At 40.5% G+C, this 15386-nt stretch overlaps 1 protein-coding gene and 1 non-coding gene across 2 annotated transcripts in view; one reads left to right on the forward strand and one right to left on the reverse strand.

Annotated features, from left to right (window-relative positions):
* The window catches only part of GALNTL6 (polypeptide N-acetylgalactosaminyltransferase like 6), a 1397085-nt gene that overhangs the window by 258638 nt on the left and 1123061 nt on the right, over nt 1-15386 (forward strand). The gene's annotated exons all lie outside the window — the stretch shown is intronic.
* LOC133048997 (U6 spliceosomal RNA) lies at nt 10288-10389 on the reverse strand. Its single transcript, XR_009691165.1, has one exon. It is a non-coding gene; the product is annotated as a U6 spliceosomal RNA (small nuclear RNA).

Consider the following 15386-nt stretch of genomic DNA (forward strand, 5'->3'; position numbering starts at 1 on the left):
TACTATGGTGACCTCACGCTTCTGCAAGCACCCATGAGATGTAAACAGCTTTTTACTTTATATCACTAATATCTCACTTTTACTTTGCAAGCACTTCTCTCTGTATCAGCATGGACTTCAAAAAACAAGCAGAAACTGAGAGATCAGGTATTGTTTGGGAAGCACTGCTTCAGTGGCCCCTAACCCTGACCTCAGGTCCCGGTCATGGAGATTGAGCCAATATTGCAGGGTTTTGTATCGTTCAGTTTGGTTAGAGCCCCTAACTGGACAGAATACAGGACACATGCCTCACTTCTTTGGAAAGAGCTTAGTGGACACTGAGCTTCTTTACAGATGGACATTGATCACATCCTTAAAGACTAATGAACATCTTAACATGCCTGATAGAATCCCAGTGTTTCACATATGCTGTCCACCCCAACCTGCTCACCAGCCAGTGGGGAGCAGAAGCTCAGAGAGAGAGCTGGTTGACCTGAGGGGTGAGTGCCAGGTGGAAAAAGTCACAGTGGTGAGCTGGTTTACCAGATGCCCCAGAGAAAGCACACAGAAACAGTGATGAGAAAGGGTGGCTGTCCTTAGGCAGGCTTGCTGAAGGGTTAAGACACCTGCATCTCAAATTCTGCCATCATCTCTGTGGTCACTTTTACCCGGACGAGGCAAGGGAGTGCTTCTGCACCTTGGATTTAGAATATGTTCTGTGGGCTTCTTGTAGCTCTATATCCCTTCCTGTTTAAAAGCAAACTTAGTGTTTTCAGAAAATCTTTTTTTTTTTTTTTTCCCAAAATGTTTTACCATGCAGTTGTCTCTGCTAAAACACACACACACACACACACACACACACACACACACACACACACAAACACACACACACACACTTTACATACTCAAATTCGTATGTCACTCTTTTTTGTTTAATAATCCAGGCTATACCTGCTTGCATGCTAAGTCACTTCAGGCATGTCCCACCCTTTGTGACCCCGTGGACTGTAGCCTGCCAGGCTTCTCTGTCCATGAGATTCTGAAGGCAAGAATACTGGAGTGGGTTGCCATGTTCTCTTCCAGGGGATCTTCCAGACCCAGGGACTGAATCTGCCTCTCTTGTATCTCCTGCATTGGCAGGTGGGCTCTTTATCACTAGCGCCACCTGGGAAGCCCAAGCTATACCTACCCTTTTCATTAAAAACAATGCTTGCATCAAGTTATTGCTGCTTCCTGAATAGTCAGAGAGGGGAACGGGGTACCAGAATACACAGTGGAAACAGCCTCACAGCATTTCTTAAAGGACATTTGAGACATGATTCTTGATGCAAGGACACGCAAATAGGATAAAAAAAATAAAAGGTAAAGTCAAGCTACTTTTGAAGATAATGAACTCAAGTCTACAATTTTCATGACCAGCCTAAATACACTCACACCTAGAATTTGAATCTGGAAGCCAAATCTTCATGATGGGCATTTGACATTTTCCAAACCCTGTTTTCTGTGAAAAGCTTTGGGAAGACCTTTTAGAAACCAAATAGGGTGCATTTTAAAATGTTAATACAGGGAATCAGCAGACCAGCTACCAGGAGTCATTGTAGTCGACTTAAATACACAGACATCAGACACGTGGACATGGGCCCAAGGTGAAACAATTAAGGCCAGACTGGAGGCAGCCTTCCTTTTGAAAGCTGCTTCTTCCAGTGCCTGTGGTGTTGGCAGCACTGAGCTATGCCTGGAAGAAAGTCTTTTCTAGGCCAGGGCAGAAAAAGACAGAGATGTGTGTTCTTGACACAAGGGACCTCCAAGGCCCTCATCATTTACCCCACTGCAAGCCAAACATTGCATTAATATAGAAATGGCCCCTTAACAATTGAGAGAGAATTCTGTGGCTGCTGATGAAACATGCCAGGTGCTTCAACCAGAGGAAACTAATGGACTGTGTGTGTGTGTGTGTGTGTCCCTAAGCACAAGCACATGCAAAGGTCATTTTCCATGGTAATAGATACCCTAGAACAGAGTCAATATTTTCTCTCAGTTTTACCTTTGAAGTTATTTCAATCTTCAAAATAAATAAAATGTATCCATGAGCCAAATAAAAGTGAATGTGATCGCAAAGAATGAGATTTAGAAATAAATATATGTTTATATAAAAAATGGGCACATCTATACAAAAAATCCAAATTAATAATAAAGTTCTAAGGCTATTGTAAAAGCTGAGGAAAAATAAATGATATATTTTTATAAATATTTAAAGTTTGACTTCCTGAGTTTAGTAAAAGTTTCTTTTTATTGCTGCCATGTAACATATTTAGAGCTATTTCAGGATAAATCTGACAGATATACTTGATATTTTCCACATAGAGCATAGTTAATATTTGATGCTGGTAACTTCAGTGTATTGCAATAATTTAAGAGATTAAAATGATTCTAATTAAACACCTGTTTTTATAATAGAATTTTAAACAAAGGAGTAGATAGTTTATGTTCAAAGAAAGGTAATTTAAGTGACACTTTCTACTTTTTACCTATTTGGCTTAGATAAATTGAACATGCAAAATTAACCAGATAAAATGGTCAAAAAAATAAAAAAACTAAAATAATCATTTTTGATATATTCATATTGGTCAACTGCTGAATTTTAAAACAGTAGTATAACTTCCTTCCTCCCTTCCTTCCATTTTTCTTCCTTTTAATGACCTAAGGCCCTTGTTACTTCGGTTATTGGCTTCAAACATTATACCATATGGCACTGTACTCGTCAGCATTCATAGGAGAATGAATTCTTTCAACTCGTAGTTGAAGAGGAGGTATAACAAACTTTTATAGAATTAATTTGGCTTTTAACAGGGATCAAGGGAATTCCCGGGCTTCCCTCATGGCTCAGACAGTAAACAATCTGCCTGCAATGCAGCAGACGGGGGTTTGATTCCTGGGTTGGGAAAATCCTCTGGAGAAGAAAATCACAACCCACTCCAGTATTCTTGCCTGAGGAATCCCATGGACAGAGGATTCTGGCGGGCTACAGTCCATGGGGTCACAAAAGAGTTGGAGGTGACTGAGTGACTAACACTTTCACTTTCAAGGGAATGCCAAGGCCTGCTTGTCATCTTTCCTCCTTATAAGTAAGTAAATGAAGTTGCTCAGTGGTGTCCGACTCTTTGCAATCCCATGGACTGTAGCCTACCAGGCTCCTCCATCCATGGAACTTTCCAGGCAAGAATACTGGAGTGGGTTGCCATTTCCTTCTCCAGGGGATCTTCCCGACCCAGGGATCGAACTCAGGTCTCATACATTGCAAGCAGACACTTAACCCGTAGGAATCACCAGAGAAAGTGTTCCTCCGAATTCCTCCAGAAACCCATTCCTCTGTATGGGTCTAGATAATTGGAACTGTAGGCGTGGAATGAGTGAGTGAAAGTCGCTCAGTCATGTCCGACTCTTTGGTACCCCCTGGAATTCTCCAGGCCAGAATACAGAAGTGGATAGCCTTTCCCTTCTCCAGGGCATCTTCCCAACCCAGGGATCGAACCCAGGTCTCCCACACTGCAGCCACTGGAGTGGCTGGGGTAGAGTAGCCTATCCCTTCTCCCGCAGATCTTCCCGACCTGGAAATGGAACAGGGGTATCCTGCATTGCAAGCAGTTTCTTTACCAACTGTGTTATCCTGGACCTCCATCCAAATGGAAAACAAAATATCCCTTTCTTATCTACTGGATCAGTGATCCATACCCCTCTTATGGGGCTCTCTGGGAAACAAAAAATAGGAGGAGAAAATGGCCCCTGCTTTCCTTCTACCTGCCTTCAGGGCAAAGCCCATCTACTCTAAGCTGCAGGCATGGGGAGAATGGAGGAGAAGAACTGTTTCCAGCTGGGTCTATTCAGAGAAGGGGTAGACTTTTGGTCCTGTTGAAGCAATATTATACTCTAGAACTGACAGCTGTCCTAAGACATCACTGTTGCTTACCCTGCTCCCCAAGAATGTTCTTTTTTTCCACTTTGAGTTGTTTTTTTTTTTTTAATTGGAGGTAATTGCTTTATAATACTGTGTTGGTTTCTGCCATACATCACCATGAATCAGCCACAGGCATGCATGCATTTCCTCCCTCTTGAATCTCCCTCCCACCTCCCGCCTGCCCCCCTTCCAGCTCTCTAGGTTATCACACAGCGCTGGGTATGAGCTCCCTGCACCATACAGCAAATGCCCACTAGCTAGCTATTTTACATGTGGTAACGTTTGTGTTTCAATGCCACTCTCTCCATTCGTCTCCCCCTCTTTTTCCTCCACTGTGTCCACAAGTCTGTTCTCTATGTCTGCATCTCCATTGCTGCCCTGCATATTGGTTCATCAGTACCATCTTTCTAGATTCCAAGAATGTTCTTGAGGTAACTGGAGCTTCTTAACAAAAAAGATAGCAGGGAAAAATAGAGTTTTGAAATAGCTTATCAGATATCTGAAAAATCTCACCATTGGAGACTGGTTTGTGCTAGAAATCAGCTGAGGCCTTTTTTTTTCCAACATAGCCCCAAGTCGGAGGACAGGTCTACAGAGCAAACCCAGAGTCCATGGAGTCAACTAGACACGGCGAATGGGGACAAGGTGGTTCTCCTGAGCTGCCTCTCCCTCACTCTTCCAGGGCAGGTGTGAGTGGACAGCCCCCCTGAGGGTGGGCACAGTCATACTGCCCACCAGCCAGAGAGCCAGCTTCTAAGTGGCTGGGGTTGCCGGCTCTCCAGATGGACCCAGAGATGTAGATTTAACATAAGCGAATCTGAAATGGAATTCTCATCCATCCTGAGATAGTCAACTTGGGGAAAATATGTGCAATACGCTTCATCGTAGCAATGACTCTAACAAAAAAAGGTGTCAGTGTATTGCAATTAAATACATAGCAACCAAGAGTGTACTCCCTAATGGAATATTGGGGAAATACAACTCTCAATCCTGTAGAAACATTGCCGAGTTAAGATGACTATAAACAAAATAAAATTTTTTAAAAAAAACTTTCATTGATAATGAAAAAGATTAGCTTAAAATTCTTCCATTCAAAGGCAGACGGTGTGAACCTTAGTCTTTTCTCCTTCTGTTGTTTATATACTTTAACTTATATTTTATGTACTATATTGAATTATGCAAAAATCATTTACCATTTGCCAAAAGCATAATTTTCTTTTCTGGAAAAACCTTGCATATATTATTTAAATAGTTGTAGGGTACTCCATATATGCAAGAATCATAATCAGCTACAATATTAAGTTTGTTAACCATTTATGCTCTTACCAATTTTTATTGCTATAAATAGCTCCCTATTGAAATACTTGCCATAAATACTTGTTTCCTAATTGTAGATTATTTCTTAGAGTACATATGGGAAGTATAAGAATTTGGATCAGAGTTTATGAACATATTTAAGACCCAATATATTACAAAATATTTTCTAAAAAGTTTATATCAATATTCATTTCTCATAGCAACTTGTAACACTGCTGAAACTAAATATTATCAGTTTTTAAAAGCTATACTAATTAAGCAAGCAAAACAGGTTATAGAAGTTGTTTTTAAAGCATAGTTGTCAGATTATAAACAATTTCAACACATATTTGGCATGTTTTATCTTCAGTGATTTGTTTGTTAAAATACTGTACTTGATTTACTATTCCTGCATTTTTCTTATCAACATGCATAAAAATCATTATAATACTATATTATATTGATTATGTTATTATTTTTGCCTTGTTGCAAGTTTTCTCCCACGTTGATAGCATTTTAGTTTTATTATTTTACAATGAAAATAATTAAAGTGAAATTTTTTCTTCTTTACAATTTTTATTTCAGCCTTTGTTTTTAAAAAATATTTAATTTGAAAAACCAGGTAAACTTTTGTCTAACTTCTATTACTTTACTAACTTTAAAATATTAATGATATTGTTAATTGTCTTTTTTAATCAACTTTGTCTCCATCTAGAATGACATGAGATGAGAATGTGAATTGAGCTCTTTGTGCCAAAACCCTTCCATTGCTTGAGGACCCATGTTAGATGTTGCATTATGTGGACACCACATGCATATATGGACACTTCTCCTTTCTTACGTAATTTTTCCCCATTTCAGTTTTTAGTCCAGCATTAGTACCAACCTGATTTCATTAATGTGGTAGTACTCCTTGTGATCATATCTGACCTTATATATTTTCTCTAACTACTTCCCTTGTGTCTCAGATGGTAAAGAATCTGCCTGCAATGCAGGAGACTCAGGTTCTGTCCCTGGGTCAGGAAGATCCCCTGGAGAAGGGAATGGCAACCCACTCCAGTCTTGTTGCCTGGAGTAGCCCATGGACAGAGGAGCTTGGTGGGCTACTGTTCATGGGGTTGCAAAGAGTCAGACACAACTGAGCAACTAACACTTTCACATTTCTTTAAAAAAAAAATATTTTTTTTTACTCACACCTTAACACCCACACCTTCTAAACATAAAGTAATGCTGAATAATTTATTGAGACTGAATTAAATACATAGATCAATTTTGAGAAAAATTGATTTCCCATCCAGCTACGAAATATGTGTGTTCTTTTGTTCAATTTTCTTTTATTTATTTCAGTGAAGTTTTTCAGTTATCTTGGTTATATTTTATTTTCAGGCCGATTTTTTTTTCTTATACATGGATATTGTTCTGTGGGGTATGCGTGTGTGTATGTGTAATGTATGTGTCTGTGTATGTGTATGCATGCATGAATGAATGAATGGGCATGTGTACATATGTTTTATCTAATATTATTCATACTAATCCCCTTTTCTGGCTTATTCTTCAAGGTTGTTTTATATAATTTACCAATAGCAAGGGCTTTATTTCTTTTCCCATAATTAGCGCTATGTCATTGTCATCCTGTTCATTTGAAGTCACTTAATATTTCTTGGATCAAGTAGTTGCATTATTACTATTTAATGATTCCATAGAAATCTCATATCTTTTCCTCCTTTCAGATTTCTTTCTAAGTTTCTAAGTTTGGAAAAGAGGACATTTAGAAGATGGTATTGAGCATTTGTTTCTGGTTCTTTCTCCTTTCTAATCCATGAGTTTCATGTCCCAGCCACTAGATTGAACAATCTTTTATTGAAATATGTACAAACTTCTGCTACAGCAGAATCCTCCTAGAGGAGGTGCATCTCTCTTGCAATTAAGAGAGGATCGAGCATCTGAGTCTTGAAAAGAGGTGTCTTCATCTAGAAAAACATGTGCAAGTGAACAGATTTCTGGGTTGCCATGAAGGGAGACCAGTTGTCCATGGAGACTGTATCCTGTACCATGAGGGGACATTGGTCCAGCTCATTTACTGTGGGACGCTGGCTATCCCCCTGGTTCAAGATGAACAGGAGGGGCAGTTGTGGAGGAAACCAACCTCTTCCACTGGCTTCCAGAAACAGAGACTGTTTGGGACATGCCCTGTAGAGAGCCCTTAATATCCACTTCCAGTGACAGTGGGTCACCGAGCAAAACACCAGCTTCCTCTCAGCCAATGATGGTTATCTACTCATAGTACTTGACCTCACAAGGTAACCCAGATGGGTGGAAGGGATATTACAGTCGCTGACACAGAGAAAGATAACTGTCTATTTAGAAGGGTCTTATGGCTTTAAGGGGGTGCATAACGGCTCAGTGGTTAATAATCTGCATGAAGTGCAGGAGACACAGGAAAGATGGGTTCAATCCATGGGTCAGGGAGATCTCCCAGAGAAGGAAATGGCAACCAACCCACTCCAGTATTCTTGCCTGAAGAATCCCATGGACAGGGGAGCCTGGTAGGCTACAGTCCATAGCGTCACAAAGAGTCAGACATGACTGAGCGACTAAGCACCCAGCAGCACACAGACATGTGACTTGAAAGAGAAGAACCATGTTTTGAATCACTTGGACACTTGGAATACGGACACACAAATGAGAGCAGAACTAGAACAAAACTGAGCAATTTAAAGTGTCAATGAGAAGTTCTAAAGAGATTCAAAACAACCAAAATGATTTCCAGGAAGTTAAAAAAAGTCATGATCCTAAATTTTTAAAAAATAAAATATGAATGTGTTACAGATGACACATTTCAGACTACATTTAGGTTGTGTATGTGGTATGATTTTTATTCCTACCGTGATGCTTGGTTGACACCCTAGGCAAAAGTCAGACCCCCAGGAAGTAGTCTGAGTGGCCAGAACTGCCCCTAACATGGTCTACGTTCTGGTCACTCTGTTATGTGGTCTCCCCAGGATGGAAAAGCAGACGAGAGCATGTTTGATGGAAACGGGGAGTGGGCCAGGCACCCAGGAGTCCTGGCGGAAGGAGAGAACCCCTAACAGGACAGGTGAGAGAACTTGAGTCCTGTTTGGTCTTGGAAAAATTTGCCGGGCGTAGAGCAGTGTTCCTGATTTGTAAAATCTCAGTTCCAAATAAAATAACATATGTTTTCTTCTAGGATATTAAGGTAATTCTCCAGAAAAAAAAAAAAAAGGTGTTTCTTTGTGCTCAATGAAGACCATCCCAAATCTGAATTAGTAAAACATGGATGAGCCTCAAGGAATGAAAATGGTTAAACACTTAAGACAGAAACTAGTCTATAAATGCAAAATGTATTTCATTATTCCTGTGCAGATAAATACATATGTAGATGTATGTATTTGTTGTTAAGTCACCAAGTGGTGTCCAACTCTTTGTGACCCCATGGACTGCAGCACACCAGGCTTCCTTGTCCTTCACTATCGCCCAGAGTTTGCTCAAACTTAAGTCCATTGAGTTGGTGATGCCATCCAACCATCTTATCCTCTGTCTTCCCTTCTCCTTATTTATAAATATTAATTCATAAATGCATATTTGTGAATGCAATATGCTAAGAACATGTGTACACATTATCTTATATTTCTTTTTTCCCTATTCTTACATATAACTTAAAAAATTCAAGCATGTTTCACCTCTGATTTATCCCACTCCAGGCTACTCTATATTATTTGAAACTTCATGAAGACTTTGAGAATTACATTTCTCTAGAGAGACAAAAGATTTTTAAAAGAAACACATGAAAGTTATGTATTTTGGAATCAGAAGGCTGGTGTGTTTTGAGGATAGACATAGAGACAGATTTAATTAGAGCATCAAGAGAGTTTCTTGTGTATGTCAGGGCCTCCAAATGCACTGCCCACGATTTGAGTTGTGCATTGAGACCTCAGCCTTCACACTGCTCCTTGTCCTATTTTTTTGGATTGCACGTAGAAATGAGATTTTGTCTGCAGAACTCTCGGATGAGTTACTGATACATACAAGAGAGCAGACTTACTTACAAAGCTTTTCAAGGTCTTCGGGTTAATTTTTGCAGAACTTATTCTATTATGTGAATAAAAACTAGTACCGTGAAACTTGGGCTCTGAGGAGAAAGACAGATGCAAACTGCTATGTATCTTCTTCACTAGAAGCATTTGGTATGAATTCTGGGGGAAAAGCAATGACTCTACTATATTAACCATGAAGGGCACACACTGTATACGAATATGCTGCAAACAATGATTCACTGAAACCCAGAACTGTTTGAAATCAGTTATTTACTTACAAATTCATACAAGTATGAAAAAAAGAATAAACTTCATTTCTTTGAGAAATGATTGGTAATATTAATACTATTAATAATGTTAATGTTTCCCCAGATGGAAATTATCAGACCATGTTCTGTCTGTTTGCTTTATCTTTCTTTTCCCTTTTATTCTAAGCAGATAATACTTTAAACATTTTATTTTTTAAACATCAGGTAGGGGAAACACTGGTTCAGGGGAGGCCCTGGGTCCCGTGGTGAGACCCACTGACCTTGAATCTGCAAGGGAGGTGAGCTACAAGCATCCTTTCTGCTCAAAAGATGAGGCTTAGTCCTGTCCATCCCCTCAATGTCCTCTATTTGTCAAATAAAAGAGAATCATTTGTTTTGATCATGCAATCTGTAGAAGTCTGCTTGGCAGGCTGGAAATCTTGATAAAAGGCGAGCATATCTTCACAGAAAGTCCAAAAGTGTGTTTTTATTAGATATTTAATTTTTAATTAAGTTAGAATTTCACTTTCCTCTTACTACCCTGGGTGACTTTCGGAGGTTTTCTTTTGCTTAAACGTTGCATAAAAGGCTAAATTCTCTAACAAAACTATGCTATGGTTTATTTTGTTTTAAGATTTTTAAAGTTAATTTATTTATTTTAATTGGAGGATAATTACTTTACAATATTGTGGTGTTTTTTGCCATACATCAACATGAATCAGCCATGGGTGCCCATGTGTCCCCCCATCCTGAGTAAAGTAAGGAGTGCTTCGTGAATTAGCATGCCATCCTTGCACGGGGGCCCGACTAATCTCTGTATTATTCCAATTTTAGTATATTGGCTGCCAAAGGGAGCACCTAACATGTTTTTTGATGGAGACGATTTTTAAAATCTTTATTGAACTTGTGTTTGGTCTTTTGGCCATGAAGCATGTGTGATCTTAGTTCCATGATTAGGCATTGAACCCAGACCCCCTGCACTGGAAGATGAAGTCTCAACCTTTGGACCCCCAGGAAAGTCCCTATGCTATGGTGTTAAGTTAGATTTCTTTAGGAGTTAACACGTTGAAAGCACTAAACACCAAAATTTGCAGACTTCCTGATTGTAAACTAATTTACCTTGAACAGCCTTAATTGTAAATAATAATCATAATATGAATGAAAGCCACCATTTCATCAGAACCTACCATGTGCCAAGCCTGTTATGTAATAATCATCATCAACTTCTGAAGTTGATATTTTTATCCTGATTTTATAAGTGAAAAAACAAGAAATTTAACAATTTACTTAATATCACACATTGATAAATGGCCCAAACATGAATCAGACTCTGATCTGTCTCTCCATAAAGTCTATCCTCTATTTTACTACAAAATTCTGATTCACCAACTGTTGCCGAAATTTGGCCTCTGTACACCCATGACAAATTAAATCTGGGAGACAGAGTTTTGGGTGAAATAGAACCAAATAGCTTTATTACTTTGCCAGGCCAAGGGGGCCACAGCAGGCTAATGCCCTTAAGACTGTGTGTCCCACCCAGGAAGGGGTAGTGAGGAGCTTTATGATGTTCAAGGAGCAGAGCGTGGTCAGCACGTGGACCTTCTGATTGCCTGGTGGTGAGGTAATTAGGAGGCAGTATCATCAACCTTCTAGTTCCAACTGGTCTGGGGTCTTCATGCTTGTGGGCAGCAGATGTTTAACTTCTTCCCCCTGGTGGGGTTTCAGTATCTGCAAAACAGCTCAAAGGGCATGCTTAGAATATTATCTGTAGTCCTTGAAAGTGAACATGTTAGTCGCTCAGTCGTGTCTGACTCTTTGTAACTCCATGGACTGTAGCCTGCTCGGCTCCTCTGTCCTTGGGATTCTCCAGGCAAGACTACTGCAGTGGGTTGCCATGCCCTCCCCCAGGGGATCCACCTGACCCGGGGATCGAACCCCAGCCTCCTGCACTGCAGGCAGATGCTCTACCATCTGAGCCACCAGGGAAGCCCCAGGAGTCTTTGAGGAAGAACCAAAGGTTTTTTTTATTCTTTGTTTTCCTCCCAGCTTGTGGGATCTTAGTTCCCAGACCATGTATTGGGTCTTCAGCATTAAAAGCACCAAGTCTTAAACACTGGACCACCAACGGAATTCCTGAACTAAAGTTTCTTAATTTTGTTTAGTGGTTAAAGTATTATTCTTTTGTCTTGATTGATTTTTTTTTTTTTTTTTTACTTTTTTCTGCATTTTCTTACTTCTCTGATTTAATTTATTCTTTGACTAAAGTTTTTCTAAAGACAAAAGGCAGGCAGTGGATAAGGGCAGGGTCTGTTCTGGAAAGGGCTTCCCAGGTGGTGCTAATGGCAAAGAATCCACCAAATGCAGGAGATTCAAGGGGCGGTTTTGAATCCCTGGGTCAGGAAGATCCAGTGGAGGAGGAAATGGTAACCCACTCCAATATTCTTGCCTGGAGAATCCCATGGCCAGAGGAGCCTGGCGGGCTACAGTCCATGGGATCACTAAGAGTCCCACATGACTGAAACAACTTAGCATGCACACATGCACTATTCTAGGAAAGTCTTATAGGGCCCTGCCTGGTTTAGAGAATCAAGGTTCTTTCGTTTAAAGTAGGTTAAATTTTAGTCGTATTTTTATTTTTATATGGCTGTCGTTTCTGATCTCCTCCCTGCCATGTCCCTAGACTCACACACTTATTTCCTCCCTTGGTAGAAAGTCTTATCTCTGAAAGGAAAGAAATATCATTAAAGAAGTTTGGCCATGAATCAAAGGCTATCAATACATTTTCAAAGCAATAAATAACCTATTGTGGCTACATAAAGTCAGTATTCAAAAATACATTTCAACAAAGCATTCTTGTTATTCAGTCACTCATTTATGTTCAGCTCTTTGTGGACTCCATGGACTGCAGCATGCCAGGCTTCCTTGTCCTTTACCATCTCCTGGAGCTTGCTCAAACTCATGTGCATTGGGTCAGTGATGCCATTCAACCATCTCATCCTCTGTCACCCTGTTCTCCTTCTGCCTTCAATTTTTCCTAGCATCAGGGTGTTTTCCAGTGAGTCAGCTCTTCGTATCAGGTGGCCAAAGTACTGGAGCTTCAGCTTCAGCATCAGTCCTTCCAATAAACATTTATGGTTGATTTCCTTTAGGATTGACTGCTTTGAGACTCTTAAGAGTCTCCTCCAGCATCACAATTCAAAAGCATCAGTTCTTTGGTGCTCAACCTTCTTTTAGATCCATGCCACTCATTTTAATAGCGTGGTTCCAGGAGAGGGCCACATTTTTCCTATGACTGAAGTCACTTGGCTCTGTGTCCTAGATTTCAGGAGGAGGTTGATGACGTGAAGATAGAGTCCAAAATATACAAACCTGGGCTGGGTTGCTTCCTTTCCTGACAACTCCCACCAGCACAGAGCCCTGAGAACCCTGTCCAGCCCACGATCGCAGCTCCTCACTTCATCTCCTTTCTGTTGCTTTTGCTACCAGGGAGAAGTGATGTAAAATTTAACAAGTTGAATAGAAGTTATTTCCCCCCACCCCATTTGTGTGGGTTCTGGCAGGGTGCTTTGTAAAGTGCATTCGATTACTAGGAGTGATGTGGAACCAAATTACTGCCTAACAGTTGTTGGCACCAGAGTACGTTAAGTCGTTCCTCACCAGCCAGAATTTCATCTGTCTCCCACTGCTCTGAAGACCTTTCATCTGTCTTAGTGCCAGCTTTGCGAAGGGAGGACCAGACTGCTGAATGCATGTGGGTTGCAACAGGACAAACATTTCCCTAAATGAGTTTTCCAACTTTCTTGCAGAGTGTGGGGGGGGGGGGGGGGGGGGGGAGGGGCGTGGAGGGCGCGGTGGGAGGGGGCATCGAGGAAGGAACAGCCTCTGAATATAATTTGTTGATTTACTTTCATATAGTATGGGCTTCTGAGATGGCGCTCAGGTGGCGCTAGTGGTAAAGAATCCACCTGCCAATGTAGGAGCCGTGGGAGACAAATGTTCGATCCCTGGGTCAGAAAGATGCCCTGGAGGAGGAAATGGCAACCCACTCCAGTATTCTTGCCTGGAGAATCCCATGGACAGAGGAGCCTGGCGGGCTACAGTCCATGGGGTCAAAGAGTCAGACACATGTCCATCAAACTCCTGAAATTAAAGGAAACCATAAAAGAATTTTTTTTTTTCCTAACTGAACAAACAATGTGCCAATTTAAAGTGGAGCATCACAGATTTTTCACCCTAAAACTGAGTTACTTCCAGCTTTTTCTTATATGCCACACATTCTCTTTTCTGTTTAGTTTGTTTTGTTTTTTAAATGTGCATGCCTCTGAAGAAAGCATGTTGCAAACCTCTGTGTTGCAATTAAAGAAGACTCTTTTGCTTGTTTGTCATGATAGACTTCGTTGATTGACCCGGAATGACTATTTAAAGCCTTATGTTAGTGTGTTCTTTTGAGGGCTATTGCCAGTCTCCACGGTCCCTCTGTTTTCCTGTAGGTGTGCACAAGTGTGTTTTTGTTAGCCTTGCTCAAAGATCAGGTTTTCTGTACTTTATATCATTTTTATTGTCTTTATTTGGACTGTCTTCAGTATCACAAAACATTTTTAAATATGTGGCTGAGAACTGCATGAAGTAATAATACTTCTCTGAAAAAATAAGCTCTGTCCTTTAATGTCTGAGTCCCCATTGACCTTTTGCCTGAAGTGTTACATCGTATATCCACAGGCAATGAGCAGTACACCATCCAAATTCTTTTCCTACTTTACTAGTTCATTTTCTCCATCCAGTACTTTGCATCAAGTTGCATCCTTTCCGAAAGAACACACTCCCTTTTTGAAACACATGTTCCTGATTCAAACCTATTCCAGGATCTCTGGTAATATCACAGGCTAAACATTAATTGTCAATCCAAATACTGCTACTGCTACTGCTACGTCACTTCAGTCATGTCTGACTCTGTGCGACCCCATGGACTGCAGCCTACCAGGCTCCTCAGACCATGGGATTTTCCAGGCAAGAGTATTGGAGTGGGGTGCCATTGCCTTCTCCGAATCCAAATACTAGCCATGTTAAATAAGCATTGCAGTCAAATTATTCAAGAACATCTTATGCAAATTGCATTGCCCTCCATTGGATTTTTTCTTCCCCTTGCTTGTTTGAGGAGAGTGACAACCATGTCAACATTATGATTGGTGACTTCTGCCTTCATGTCTGAACCAGCTTTGACCTGAACCATTATAGTTAATGACTGATTAAGAAAAGCTTGAGGTCAGATATTTGAAAACTTTGAGATATATTGGTTTTCTAACATTTATTTTAGGTCATAGCAGTGGAAATCATTTCAATGATCGGTACATTAACCTTCCCTGCTTTATACTTTTGGGGCATGGGGGATGGGTGATGTTACTACTGAGTAATTTTAATGTCCAAGAGCATTTGTCTCCACTAGATGTGTCAGCTGGTTCCAAGTGGATAAAGAGGTAGGTTAAATAGGATTTTAAGACCCAAACTGCAATGATAAATTGTAGAGCATGGGCATGGAGCTCGCTGTAGCACAACTGAGGTGGGATTGATGACACTTCTTCAAATTTTGGGGCTTGGTTGGAAACCAAATGGGGTTACTCACACGTCTCACCACCTTGATTAACTGAACAATCCAGGACAAAGTAAACAGCATGTGCATTCCCCTCATGGTGGTCCTATCAGCATCCATCTCTGATCTCATCCTCCACCGCCCCCTTCTCCTCCTTCCCTGTCTTTCCCAGCATCAGGATCTTTTTCCAATGAGTCAGTTTTTCACATCAGATGTCCAAAGGACTGATGAGCATCAATCCTTCCAATGAATATTCAGGGTTGATT

This window comes from Dama dama, chromosome 29 (genome assembly GCF_033118175.1).
Source record: "Dama dama isolate Ldn47 chromosome 29, ASM3311817v1, whole genome shotgun sequence".
Lineage (NCBI taxonomy): Eukaryota > Metazoa > Chordata > Mammalia > Artiodactyla > Cervidae > Dama > Dama dama.